Raw genomic sequence first — 14,016 nt, 5'->3', positions numbered from 1 at the left:
GTAGTATCTTGAACAATAATACCCTGCTATGTCTGGGAATAGAACTCCCTGGGCATTATTAGTTAGTCTTGACTCCCTGGCTAAATCTGACAAATTGCGCCAAGCATCGAAGTCCCGGAGTCTTACAGCGATGCTCCTTAGTTCCGCCTAGAAACCCTGGGAAGTGGTAAGGCCACACTGTCCTCCTCATTTTTTTAAGATGAGGACGTGAAGGCCTTGGAGTATTAAGTCAGTGGCTCTCAAGTTTTCTATACATTAAAATCACATGATACCTCAAAAAATACCCAATATTTACAGGAAAAGCTCAATAATAGTGTAGAGATGACAGAGAAAACAGCTATTGAATTTGAAGAGAGATCAATAGAAATGATCCAATCTAAAGAAGGGAAGAACAATAAACAAAGACTCAGGGATCTGTGGGCTAGTATCAAAAGACAATATCAAATTGTGTTCTCTTAGTTCCTGGAGAAAAGAAAGAGAATTGTGCAGAAAAATATTTTCTTAAAGAAATAATGCCTTCAAATTCTGAAATTTAGTGAAAGACATACTTTTTCCAATTTGAGAAGCTGAACAACCCTAAATATGGTAAAGTAAAAGATAACCAGGCCCAGAAACATCATAATCAAACTGCTGAAAAACTATAATTGAAAAAACATCTTGAAAATAGCCAGAGCAAAACTGACACTTTACATGCTGAGGAATGGCAATGTGCGTGACTGCAGACGTCTTATCAGGGACCATGCAGACCAGAAGACAGTGGAACTACAACTTTCACAGACTGAAAGAAAAGAACTGCCAACTCAGAACTCTTTATTCCATCCTCCAGGAATGAAGGTGAGTTAAAGACATTCTCAGACGAATAAAAATTAAGGTACTCTGTCTGTCATCTGCAGACCTGCTCTAAAAGAAATGCTACAGGAAATTCTACAGGCTGAAGGGAAATGCTTCCAAAGGGAAACCTGGAACTTCAGGAATGAAAGATGAGCAACAGAAATGGTCAGCATCTGGGTAAATATTAATAAATCACCTTTTTTGAGTTCAATGGCTTGTGTAAGCATTTTGCGTCTTATTTGAAGTGGTAGAATATGAAATCTAAAAATAGCCTGTGATTGGGCACAGTGGATCACACCCGCAATCCCAGCACTTTGGGAACCCAAGGCAGGAGGATCGCTTGTGCCTAGGAGTTTGAGGCCAGCCCGATGTAAATTTACATGGCTATTATAAAAAATAGCAAAAAATAACATGCTGGCAATAATGCAAAGAAAGAGGGAACTCTGGTATACTGTTGGTGGTAAAGTAAATTAGTGCAGTCACTATGGAAAACAGGATGAAGGTTCCTCAAAAAAAGAAAAATTAAAATACCATATGATCCAGCAATCCAGTGCAGGGGATGTATGGAAAAGAAAGGAAATCAGTACGACAAATAAGTATCTGCACTCCCATGTTTACTGCAGCCCTGTTCACAACACTCAAGATATGGAATCAGCCTAAGTGCTCATCAGTGGGTGAATGGATAAAGAAAATGTGGTAAATATACACAATGAAATACTATTCTGCCATAAAAAGAATGACATCCTGTCACCTGCAGCAACATGGATGAGCCTGGAGGCCATTATGTTAAGTGAAATAAACCATTAAACATGCAATATTTGCAGTGTATGTACATAGTGGTAGCAGAACTGTTCACCTGTACCCCTGTGGAAACCAACTTTATTAACTAGAGTGCAGTAATTGGGTTCAGTTGCTTCTGCCTTTTGTCTTTAAGACTCCACTCATTTCAGGTCAGCATCTTTTTCCTCCCCTGCCCCCCAACAACTTTCCCCAGTGAGGCTGTTTCACACAAATTTAATATAATTAGATTGATATGTCACATTCTGTTTCCCATCCTGAGATCCCCCGACTTCATAAATGACTTTTTAAAATTTAAATACATTGTAGTTCACTCTTGCTGTTGCACATTCTATTGGTTTTGACAAATGCATAGTGTCAGCTATCCACCATTATAGTATCACACGAAATAGTCTTACCACCCAAAACAATCCCTGGAGCTTTACTTATCCAACCTCATCCCCAAGTCCCAGCTCAGAACTTCTGGAAACCACTAACCTGTTACTGTCTCTACAGTTCTGCCTTTTCCAAAACGTCACATAATTTGGAATCGTATGGTATGTAGCCTTTCCAGATTGATTTACTTCATTTGGCAATATGAATTTAAGATTCATCCATGCCTTTTTATGGCTTTATAGCTTATTCCTTTTTATCACTGAATAATATTTCCCAGTATGAATGTGTCACAGTTTATCTATCTATTCACCTCTAAAAAGACATCTTGGGCCGGGCGCGGTGGCTCAAGCCTGTAATCCCAGCACTTTGGGAGGCCGAGACGGGCGGATCACGAGGTCAGGAGATCGAGACCATCCTTGCTAACACCGTGAAACCCCGTCTCTACTAAAAATACAAAAAACTAGCCGGGCGAGGTGGCGGGCGCCTGTAGTCCCAGCTACTCCGGAGGCTGAGGCAGGAGAATGGCGTAAACCCGGGAGGCGGAGCTTGCAGTGAGCTGAGATCCGGCCACTGCACTCCAGCCCGGGCTACAGAGCAAGACTCCGTCTCAAAAAAAAAAAAAAAAAAAAAAAAAAAAAAAAAGGCATCTTGGTGGGTTACAGTTTTTGGTGATTATAAATAAAGATGCCATAAGCATTTGTGTGCAGGTTCTTGTGTGGACATAAGTTTTCAAATTAATTTGGTGGATGCCTAGGTGTGTAATGGTTGGATCATATGGCATTTAGTTCTGAAAGAAACTGCCAAACTAGAAAAGTGGCTGTACCATTTTTCATCCCCACCAGCAATGAATGAGTGCCTGTTGCTCCACACCCTCACCAATTAATAATGTAAGGGTTTTTAAATTTTTATTTTTTTTGCTTTTTGATCTTAGTCGTTCTAATATGTATGTAGTGGGATCTTGTTGTTGTTTTAACCTCCTCACCTTTTTGATATCACGACTTCTCCTCATCCTTCAAATCTGCACACAAGCAGACTTCCTCCTTTCCTTAAGAAAGAAACCTCCTCTAGCTCCCCAAGCAAGCAGGCTGGGGTCTGTCACAATGCTCTGAAGAGCATCCTTGACAACTCTCAGTTCAGACGAAGTACTGATCACAACACTGAACAGCTGGGGACCTGGATCCCCCTTACCAGGAGCACCTCACACATAGAAAGCATGTAATACATGCGTGTTTACTGAATGAGTGAGACAGAGAAGCACTGAAAGCCTCTCAGTAATAAAAACTGAATACACGTAATGTACAAATTGCCACCTTTGACTAAACTCCTTCCTTCTGCTTGTGCCTTGTGCACGTATCCCTCCAATACTGGTGATGTTCTGCTACACAGAAAGCACCACGACACGCAGCCCAGGGCGGGGCAGCAACGCAAAAGAACTCACACACAAATCTGGCCTTCTGGGAGTTATTGTCTGTCGTGACGTGTGTATCACACATACAAGTCACATAACGCAGGGTTCAAATGAACAAAAAGAAAGGATGTCACAGGAGACTCTCCATGGCGCTCTGAGGGAAGAAGAGAGTACTTCAGGCCCCTGAGGAGTGAGGCAGGGGAAATCAGCCTCATTGATGGCAAATTTCCAGGAAATCAGGAGACAGGAAGCAGTCACAGAACCACATGTGTTTCTTCTGTAACCGACCTTCACGGCCCTTCAGCAAGGCCTCTCTGGAGGAGGTACCAGCCCATGCCAAGCCTTCCATGACCAATGCTCCCCGCTGGTTGTGGCACTGTGCGCCAGGGAGATCTGTGAATGTCTGTTCATGTGCATGGGTTCACATTTCCAAACACATGAAACGCTGCTGCACTTCTCTGTGGGCCTCTGTGATGCAAGCAGCCATCACACAGAGTGCCGTCCCTAACGCCTCATGGGCAAACGCATGCTCACAGGTGTCTACGTGAGCAATGAGCACAAACAGCATGTGAGCTACCAAAGACCAAAGGTGACCACAGTGACTGCGGCGGGAAGCGACAACTAACAAGAGTCCGAACATCTGGGAGGAAGCTGGGTCCCACTGGGTGGGAGGCCGAATGTGGGAGAAGCCTGTGGGTGGCACCCAGCACACTAGGGGTGTGGATGAAAGTGTGGTTGTCACACGACCATGAGAGCATCGAAGTCAGACATCACTCCAGCAAGCGGCTGCTGTCACAGACCAACACCAGGTGCCAGCACCCAGGAGAACCGTTCGAGGAAGAAGAACAGAGAAGCAATCACTGCCTGCAGGCATCCTTTACAGGGAGGGGCTGGACCCCCCGTTACTCTCCTTGGGCGAGGAGATGGCCGCCCAGGCTGACAGCAAATGGTGATATCTGAATGTTTCTGCAGGTGAAAGCCTCGGAACCAGCACACTCCTAATTTGTTGGAGTCAATCATGTTATTTACATTACATCAGCTGGTCCCCTCGTGTTGACCATCCGTGGACATTTCGTCTCCCAGGTCCAACCAATGTCCAGGGGGCGGAGACCATGCCCATGGGTCTCCTAAGCACTCTGGAGCCGAGCAGAGGGAGCACACAGTGACACAAGCACACAGCAGAATGACTGTTTTAAGTTCCCCAAACTATGGAAATGGAAGCAAACTGGAATACTTTTCTTAGAATCTTAATATCCTCTAGGGTATACAATTTTCTGCTGTTACTGTGGACATCAAAATGTGTGGAAATCACTTCTCAGCTGCCTGTGTAAATAAACCCAGTCAAACCCCACAGAGGTGGGCTCAGCCCCCATGGGTTGCTCTGGGCAGCCCAAGTCTCCCGTGAGTGGCTGCAGGGGAAAGTGCCAGCTGTGGGGAGGGGGCACACCCCAGCATCTGTTTTCTTGGTGAACTTGGTATGTTTTTGCAAAAAACAAAAATGATCTAAAAAAATTGAATGTTAGCCTCTATTTAACATTCAGTGAAAGGCAAGGTGCTGAGATGATGTTTTCATTCTACAATGTGGCATTTGTTAAAATCTCAGTAGTTGTTAAGTGAAATGCTATGCAGGGAATAGTTTCAGCTGTGGGTGAAGGGGTTGCACCCAGGAGGTACATGAGCCTTTGCTTTTCTCCCTAGGTACTGTGTGGGCCTGGGTATCTTCATCTGTCTACCTGACCGAAGCTCCAGATGGAAGGTGCCAAACTGGGGAGGTGGTGGATATAAGGGAAAGGTGATGGCAGCCCTGCTTTTAATGTGTCAGCTATGTCCTTGCAGCCTCTGGAATGAAGCCAAAGGAAAGTGACAGTCACAGGGTCTCGGCCAGCCTGAGGGCACGCCGGCTCTTCTCATCTTGAGAAAGCTGTGGCAGCTGCCCCACACGCGCCTTCCTGGGTGCCAGGCTGTGTGAGGCACCTGAGAGGTGCTGTGCAAAACAGCCACATGGTATTCCGCCCTCTGGACACAGCCTCCCGGGGCAGGGCCCACGGCGTCTTCACTGTGTCCCCAGCACCTACTACACAGCCCAGCACACAGGAGCAATTCACAAATGGTGGTTGAATGAGTAAGATGAAAAATAAGTAATTTTTTTTTTTGAGACGGAGTCTCGCTCTGTTGCCCAGGCTGGAGTGCAGTGGTGCAATCTCTGCTCACTGAAAGCTCCGCCCCCCAGGTTCATGCCATTCTCCTGCCTCAGCCTCCCAAGTAGCTGGGACTACAGGCGCCCGCCACCTCGCCCGGCTAATTTATATATATATATTTTTAGTAGAGACATGGTTTCACAGTGTTAGCCAGGATGGTCTCGATCTCCTGACCTCGTGATCCGCCTGCCTCGGCCTCCCAAAGTGCTGGGATTACAGGTGCGAGCCACTGCGCCCGGCTGAAAAATAAATAATTTTCACAATAACCTAGCAAAGAAGGTGCTACTTTTATCATTCCATGGATGAGAAAAGTGAGGTTTCCATAAGTTAAGTAACTTGCTAGAATAACACAGCTATTGACTGAGCTGAGATTTGAACTCAGTTCTGCCCTAGGCCAAGGTTCTGTTGCCTCCAGAGTCTGCCGGAAAATGCCAGAGGTCTCCTGAAATAATTTTTCTTGATACAAAAAAAACCAAACCAAACCAAAACAAAAAACCCAAGTGAAAACCACAACAAAAACACAGAAAAGGGCAGCTGGCACAGAGCTCAGAGTGAAGGCCACAGCGGCATAGCTGCTACGGCACCTGGGCCAAGCTGATGCCGCTGCACTTGACCTAAGCAGCTTGTGGAGCCTGACCTGCAGCCTGAAGGGCAGTGTGGCCCTGACCCCATGTGGGGTCTGGAACCCTGTGAGTGGCTTGGACGGGAAGCCCCCTCTGCCCGCTCCACCTTGATACACTCCCGTGGCCCCCCTTACCCACTAAAGCTTCTGCTCAGTTGCCCCCTCCCCAACCTCTTTAACACTGCCTTCCCGAGGCTGGCAATCCTCCCGCCACTACATCCGTTCCACACATTCCACTCTCCCCTGTATTGTTTCTTATTCCATATGCGTATTGGCTGTCTCATGCCTTCTATCCCGAAGACTTCACAGAGCAGAGGGGTTTCTTTGCGGGGGTGGGAGGGTTGGAGTGCACAGAGTCTTACTCTGTCACCCAGGCTGGAGTGCAGTGGTGTGATCTTGGCTCGCTGCAACCTCCTCCTCCTGGGTTCAAACAATTCTCCTGCCTCAGCCTCCCGAGTAGCTGGGATTATAGGTGCATGCTACCACACCCAGCTAAGTTTTGTATTTTTAGTAGAGACAAGGTTTCATCATTTTGGCCAGGTTGGTCTCAAACTCCTGACCTTGTGATCCGCCCACCTCAGCCTCCCAAAGTGCTGGGATTATAGGCATGAACCATCGCGCCCGGCCAGGGCAGAGTTTTGACCCATACAGTGCAAGCACCCTGAACATCCTGGCACACAGCTGTTCAGAAAACATCTGTTGAATAAATGATGACGAATGGAGAGTGGCAGAAAATGGAGTTGGAGAAGCAGGTGGGGTCACACCACCCGAAGCCCTAAGAGCCAGGTGAGGAGACCAGACATTAGTTAGCCCAAGAGCTCTGGGAGCCACTAGAGACTTTAGGGAGTGGAGCTAAGGCGTTGGGCTTGCATTTCTCAGAGACTCCTGGCTGGAGGGAGAAGAGCAGGAAGGTGGGTGGGGAACTGGAAGTCTGGCACCAAGATGTGTAGACAACAAGGGTGGGGACAGCTATACTGGGAGGCCCAAAGGCCTTGGTGCCCAGCCGGGACCCCTGGGCTCCAGCCTTTGTGACCAGTTAGTTGAGCTGAGGAATCACCACCTCCACAGGGTAGCTCAGAGGAGAAGCCAAAGATCTGGCTTAAAAATCGTGAAATCAGCCAGGTGCGGTGGCTCATACCTGTAATTCCAGCACTTTGAGAGGTCGAGGTGGGTGGATCATTTGAGGTCAGGAGTTCGAGACCAGCCTGGCCAATATAGTGAAATGTGGTCTCTCGTAAAAATACAAAAATTAGCCAAGTGTGGTGGTGCATGCCTGTAATCCCAGCTACTTGGGAGGCTGAGGCTACTCTGAACCCAGGAGGCAGAGGTTACAGTGAGCCAAGAATGTGCCACTGCACTCCAGCCTGGACAACAGAGTGAGACTCTGTCTCAAAAAAAAAAGAAAGAAAGGAAAAAAAAGAAAACGGTGAAATCACTGTGCCCTTTTTTTTTTTTTTCTCTAAGATTCCTGAAGGAAAGCTGAATGAAGAGGGTTGAGACTCATGAGCATCTGTGCAGGCGTGGAAGCTGCCGGGAAAGGAGGTGCTTGTGCAGTGGGCTCTGAGGAGCAAGGATGAGCACCCTTGACCACAACAAATGGGTAGAGGGAGAGGAGCCCACTCCTCTGGGAAGGGGACAAGGCGCAGGGTCAGAGGGGAAGGGCAGAGCCACACTGGGTCACCAGCAGGGCAGAGTGGAGACAGGGAGGAGCCACAGAAATGGGCCAGGTCCCCAGGGGGAAGCATGAGCCTCTGCCAAGCAGGGCTGGCTGGAGCCTGGGGCCCGCAGCTCCCCTGGGGTCAGCAAGGCTGTGGTCACTGTACTGGACAGCGTGACTCAAAGGGAGCCAGGCTCCTCCACCTGCCAGCCTTTGGCTCTGATGATCCATTTTAAACTGTGGGTCCCAGTTCCTTAGTGGGTCACAAACAGCACTTTCAAAGGTGAACTGAATAGAAGAGAAAATAGCAATGTGCGCTGCACGCAGTGGAACCTGGAACCTGCTCTGCATATATCCCAATCAAGAGGCAATGCACAGAAAGTACCAGAAGCACCCTGTGAGGTGCTTCCCACTGTGAGGTGACGGATGGAATAAGGGGATGGCTCAGTTTACTCTAGGTAGAAATAGGAAAATATTAAATCACTCAAAATAATAAAGTACAAAGATTTTAAAAGTTCATTTGGGTTTCAAATAGTGCTACAGATTTAGCAGTAATTATGTGATGTATGAACACCTTGCTAATAAATCTTTTGATAATATTTAAATTATATCATATGGGAGGAATATTCATCAGGAAAGCAGAAAAATAACATGGCAACAATGTAAAGGTCTTGATTAGAATTACTTCAAAATAGTACTTATATCATTTATGTGAGTCCTAATGAAAACAGAGCCTAAAGACTACATCAGGAAAGAAAGTCCTCTTCATGTGGGGGTATAGTCAGTACCCTGAAGAAAATTTTATAAGAATCTCCAGGAAATAACAACTTACGAGTGGCTGGGGCTCTGGAAGACAGAATAGAACACTTCCTATTAGAACTCAAAAGGTAAATAGTAAACAGCTCTTTCACTTGTTTTTGGTACATTCAAAGGGATTTTTTTTTTTTTTTTTTTTTTGAGACGGAGTCTTGCTCTGTCGCCCAGGCTGGATGCAGTGGCATAATCTCGGCTCACTGCAACTCTGCCTGCCGGTTCAAGTGATTCTCCTGCCTCGGCCTCCGGAGTAGCTGGGATTACAGGTGTGCTCCACCATGCCCAGCTAATTTTTCTATTTTTAGTAGAGACAGGGTTTCACCATGTTGGTCAGGCTGGTCTCGAACTCCTGAACCCATGATCTGTCCACCTCAGCCTCCCAAAGTGCTGGGATTACAGGCATGAGCCACCGTGCCTGGCTGGGATTTGTTAAATTGATGCATGGAACAGGTTTAAAGTGTGTAACCCTTATTTCTGCTGACGGTAGGAATAAACTAATTTGCCACTTGGGCTGGGCGCAGTGGCTCATGCCTGTAATCCCAACACTTTGGGAGACCAAGGTGAGTGGATCACTTGAGGCCAGGAGTTCAAGACCAGCCTGGCCACCATGGCAAAGCCCCATCTCTACCAAAAATACAAAAATTAGCCAGGTGTGGTGGTTGTACATCTGTAATCCCAGCTACTTGGGAGGCTGAGACACAAGAATTGCTTGAACCAGGGAGGTGGAGGTTGCAGTGGGCCAAGATGACGCCACTGCACTCCAGCCTGGATGACAGAGTGAGATTCTGTCTTAAAAAAAAAAAAAAATTTTGCCACTTGTGGAGGACACAGGCTATTTGGGGCCATACAATACTTTCTTTTCCATTTTGTTTAGAAAATGACACTTGGATCTTCATGATGGTGCCCACCACCCCCCTCCTTTAAGCCAACCAGCGGACCTCATCGTCATGGAGACACAGGGAGACACTTGCCAAGGCATCTGCGAGACGCATGTCTTCATCCTTCTGTGAAGCTGCATGAGATGCTCTGCATCCCCACTGGAGAGAAACCCAGCAAGCACTGCCCAGGCCTGCTGGGACACGTGGGGAGGCTATGCAAGAGAGAGGCTGAGGAAAGGGCAGAGAGAAGCTGGGTGTGCTCATATAATGTAGGCTGCCAGATCAAACCTTGCCTGAAGCTGGCCCTTCTTCAGCCTTCTAGGTCAGGTAAGCTGAGACATACCCCTAACTGTTTAGGTCAACTGAGTTTGGTTTTATGTAATCTGCAACTGAAAGTCTGCCTGAACACATGGATTGTGGTATTTTAACCTACAGTTAAAATGCTGGGAAAAGCACTTGGTCGGTGTGGCATTCATAGCTGGCTGATTAAGAGCCCAGCTGCTCTCCCCTCTCTGTCCTTCTCCCTCCACTCATACTTCTCCTTCCCGAGGTGGTGTCTGGGGTGGCGGATGATTCAGGGAGCCTACATGCCCCCCTGGCACCTGAAGAGAGGGTCCTGTGTCCCCAGCTGTGGCCACCCTGCCCTTGTGGGCCTCGGCTGCCCATGTCCTTGCCCTGTTTGCTCTGTTGGTGAAGTGTCCATGAAGGACTGCAGTGAGTTCTGTGCTCTCGGCACGGCCAGCATCTAACATACGTCCTCTGCCAACTGGGCCCTGGCGCTGGCTCTGGCAACACTGTTACCTCCTGAAGCTCAACGGCACCCTCCCTGTGGACCTGGCCTTTGGCTGCCCATCTCACAGCTCTCCTCCACGGACCAGTGAGAACCCAGAAAACATGGGCAGCCGTGGCTTCCGTATCAGGGGAGTGCAGGACCCCAGGACCACAGGAGCTTCCAGCCCCCTCTCAGGCTCCTTGGAGAGCACTGCTTCCGGCCCCCTCGGCCTGGCACTCCTGGAGACTGTGACCCAGCCTGTGGGGCACTGCATTCCCCTCTCTGGCTTTCCACCCCCACTCTGAGTTTCTAACCCAGAGGGGCCAGAGGAAGTCAGAGCCTTTCAAAGACTCTTTCAAAGTGTGCTGAGCTCTTGGTTCTGCTCTCATGCTCTCCCCCTCAGCACCTCTTCCAAGCCAAGGAGGTACCCTCTCCCTCCTGTGAAGTGGGTCTCTTGCATCCTCTCTACTCAATGGCTTCCTTTATAATGTTAAACTCTAAAAATACAAGGCTTTGAGTCTTGACATTTAAAAGGAAGCTTCTGAAATTCAAAAATTAACAAAACAAAACACTTTTTGATCTCTCATGCCGATACTTTTCTTGTTTCTGCTGTGCCCTTTCACAAGTTCTAGTTGAAAGCCAGAGCTGAACACTGATTCCTTTATTCTCAGCTGAAACTCCCTCTCCCTCTGAAGTAACAGAGGCCTCAGCCCCACTGGGCAGGCAGTCTCTAAGTAGCAAGAGGTGCTGGGAATAAAATATGCACTGGAGGGTTTCTCAAAACTACCCCGGTGCTATCAAGTATTTTGTTCGATTAAAACTGCCAATAAGGAGACTTCTGCTTCCAGGAAGGTTGTGTAAACACGTTCCCTGTCCCTATCTCAAGATACAACTAAAACCCTGGGCAAGTACAAGAGACTCGGAAAGGTGGAGAAAATAAGGCAGATTGGCTAGGGACCACAGGACCCAAAGAATCCCACAGAGGTGGGTCCCAGGTTTCTTTTTGCCTAATGTGTCCCAGACAAGCCAGTAGCGTGGAAATGCCAATAACCACAGACAAAAACAACAACAAAACAAAACAAAAAACAAAACCTAACAAAAGCCTGCTCTCATTAGCCAAAAGACCAGGAAAAGGCCAGCCTAGCGGGAAAGAAAACCTTTAGACAATAACTATTCTACTCCAGCCAAATGCCATACAAAAACCCGTATTTGTGTTTTTTTTTTTTATCCCCCACCCCCACACCCGCCATCCTTGATACCTAGCCAAGATGTTTTTGGTAATTTTCCATCTACTGAACCCTCACCCCCTCTGTTGGCTATAAATCTCCAGCTGCCAGTGTGGTATTTGGAGTTGAGTTCAATCTCTCTCCCCTATTGCTGTAATCTTAAATAAACTCTCCCTTGCATGTTTAACTCTGATGCAATTTTTTTTTGGACAAACTATAACATGTCAAAATGTATGGGTTAAAGCTAGAGCAGTGCTGAGAGGAAAATTTATAGCACTAAAAATGCATACATGAGAAAAAAGAAAAAGTCTCAAAGCAATAATCTAAGCTTATACCTAATAAGCCTAGAAAAAGAAAAGCAAAATAAACCCAAATCAAGCAGAGAAAGGAAATAATATGGAATCGATAAATTGAAAATAGAAAAATAATAGAGAAAATCAATGAAAAGATCAATAAAATTGACAGAACTCTCAGTAGATTGACAAGGAAAAAACAGAGAAGACACAAATTATCAATATCAGAAATGAAACAGGGAATATCACTACAGACCCTAAGACATCAAAAGGATAAGGAAATGCTATGAAAAACCACACACATGTAAATTTCACAACTTAGACAAAATGGACCAATTCTTCAAAAAACACAAGCAACTGAAATTCACCAAATATGAAAGAGATAATATGGGCAACTGCATAACTATTAAGGAACTTGAACTCATAATTTTAAAACTCCCCCAAAATAAATGTCTAGGCCTAGATGATTTCATTAGAGGATTCTATCAAATATTTAAAGAAGAATTAACACCAATTCCACATTATATCTCCCAAAAAGTACAAGAGGAAAGAACACTTCCCAATTCATTTTATGAAACTAGTAGTACCTTGATACCAAAACCAGATCCCTCATGAACATACACATAAAATCCTTTAATAAATATTACCATACAGAATTCAGCAATATATTAAAAAATATATGATCCAACAATTGACTTGTGCACACTTATCCCAGAAAAATAAAGACTTAAGTACACACAAAAACCTGTATATGAATGTCTATGGTAAACTTATTTTAACAGCCCAAAACTGGAAACAACCCAGACGTCCTTCAAAACTAAAGTGCAACTTATACCCAGGAACTTCAGGTGGTAATACATTGCCCATGGGAACTTAATATCTGTCTTCAAAATACATTTTAAATATATGATTTAAATATATTCTTTTGAACAACTAATAACTTTCCTCAAAGTTGTAAAAAGGGTCTTCTATAAAATACATATTCACTGTTAAAAATTTGTTTTTTTGTTTTGTTTTGTTTTGTTTTTTGAGACAGAGTCTCACTCTGTCACCCAGGCTGGAGTGCAGTGGTGAGAACTCGGCTCATTACAACCTCTGCCACCCAGGTTCAAATGATTCTCCTGCCTCAGCCTCCCAAGTAGCTGGGACTACAGGCACGTGCCACCATGCCCGGCTAATTTTTGTATTTTTAGTAGAGACTGGGTTTCACTGTGTTGGCCAGGCTGGTCTCAAACTCCTGACCTTGTGATCAGCCTGCCTCGGCCTCCCAAAGCGCAGGGATTACAGGTGTGAGCCACCACCCTGACCCTAAAAATATTCTTAAGAAGACTCTTTTCTTAACTAGAGGAATTCATTCATTGTATTCATCAAAATCCTGCCATGTGCCAGCTATTATGAAAAATGCTAGTTCTTTAAACACATAACCTACAAATAATTAATATTTAAATAATATATAAACTACTGGACAAAATTCCTTTACCTGGTGAATATAGGCTGTAAGAATGAATGCTACGTATTTTTCCCTAAAAATTGCCCCCCGCCCCCATTATCCATTAGCTATATTTAGCACTCGATAACTAAGATGTAAGTCCCTGGTTTTACTCTTTCCTTCAGTAACATTTAAGGATTACCTATCAACTAGTAGACACTGAGCTTGTTTCTTGGAATAAAATATTGAAAAAATTCAAGGAGCCTACAGTAGAGAGAAGGCAATCACTAGCAATGGAACGATGACCACGTTAGGTAGTCAACACTCTGGGAATACATATCTGTAATGAAACTGTAGGAAGTTAAGACTGTGTAAGAATATGGAAATAGACCAAAGGCACAGAATTGAGAGCCTAGAAACAGACCTATGCATTTGTCAAAATTCACAAATGACAGAGGCATTACAAATTACTGTAGTTCTTACAATAACAATAGTTATAACAAAGTTACCCAAACGGAAAAATAATCAGATCTCTACCTCACACCTATATAAAAACAAATTCCAAGGGAATTAAAGACTCAGTGTAGGCCGGGCGCGGTGGCTCAAGCCTGTAATCCCAGCACTTTGGGAGGCCGAGACGGGCAGATCACGAGGTCAGGAGATCGAGACCATCCTGGCTAACACAGTGAAACCCCGTCTCTACTAAAAAATACAAA

General features: G+C 45.6%; 1 protein-coding gene across 2 annotated transcripts in view; it reads right to left on the bottom strand.

Annotated features, from left to right (window-relative positions):
• The window catches only part of POLN (DNA polymerase nu), a 156,696-nt gene that overhangs the window by 54,068 nt on the left and 88,612 nt on the right, over positions 1-14,016 (bottom strand). The gene's annotated exons all lie outside the window — the stretch shown is intronic.

Source organism: Macaca thibetana, chromosome 5, assembly GCF_024542745.1.
Source record: "Macaca thibetana thibetana isolate TM-01 chromosome 5, ASM2454274v1, whole genome shotgun sequence".
NCBI lineage: Eukaryota > Metazoa > Chordata > Mammalia > Primates > Cercopithecidae > Macaca > Macaca thibetana.
Note: the sequence above shows the minus strand (reverse complement) of the source record. Positions and strands in the feature narration are given on the sequence as shown.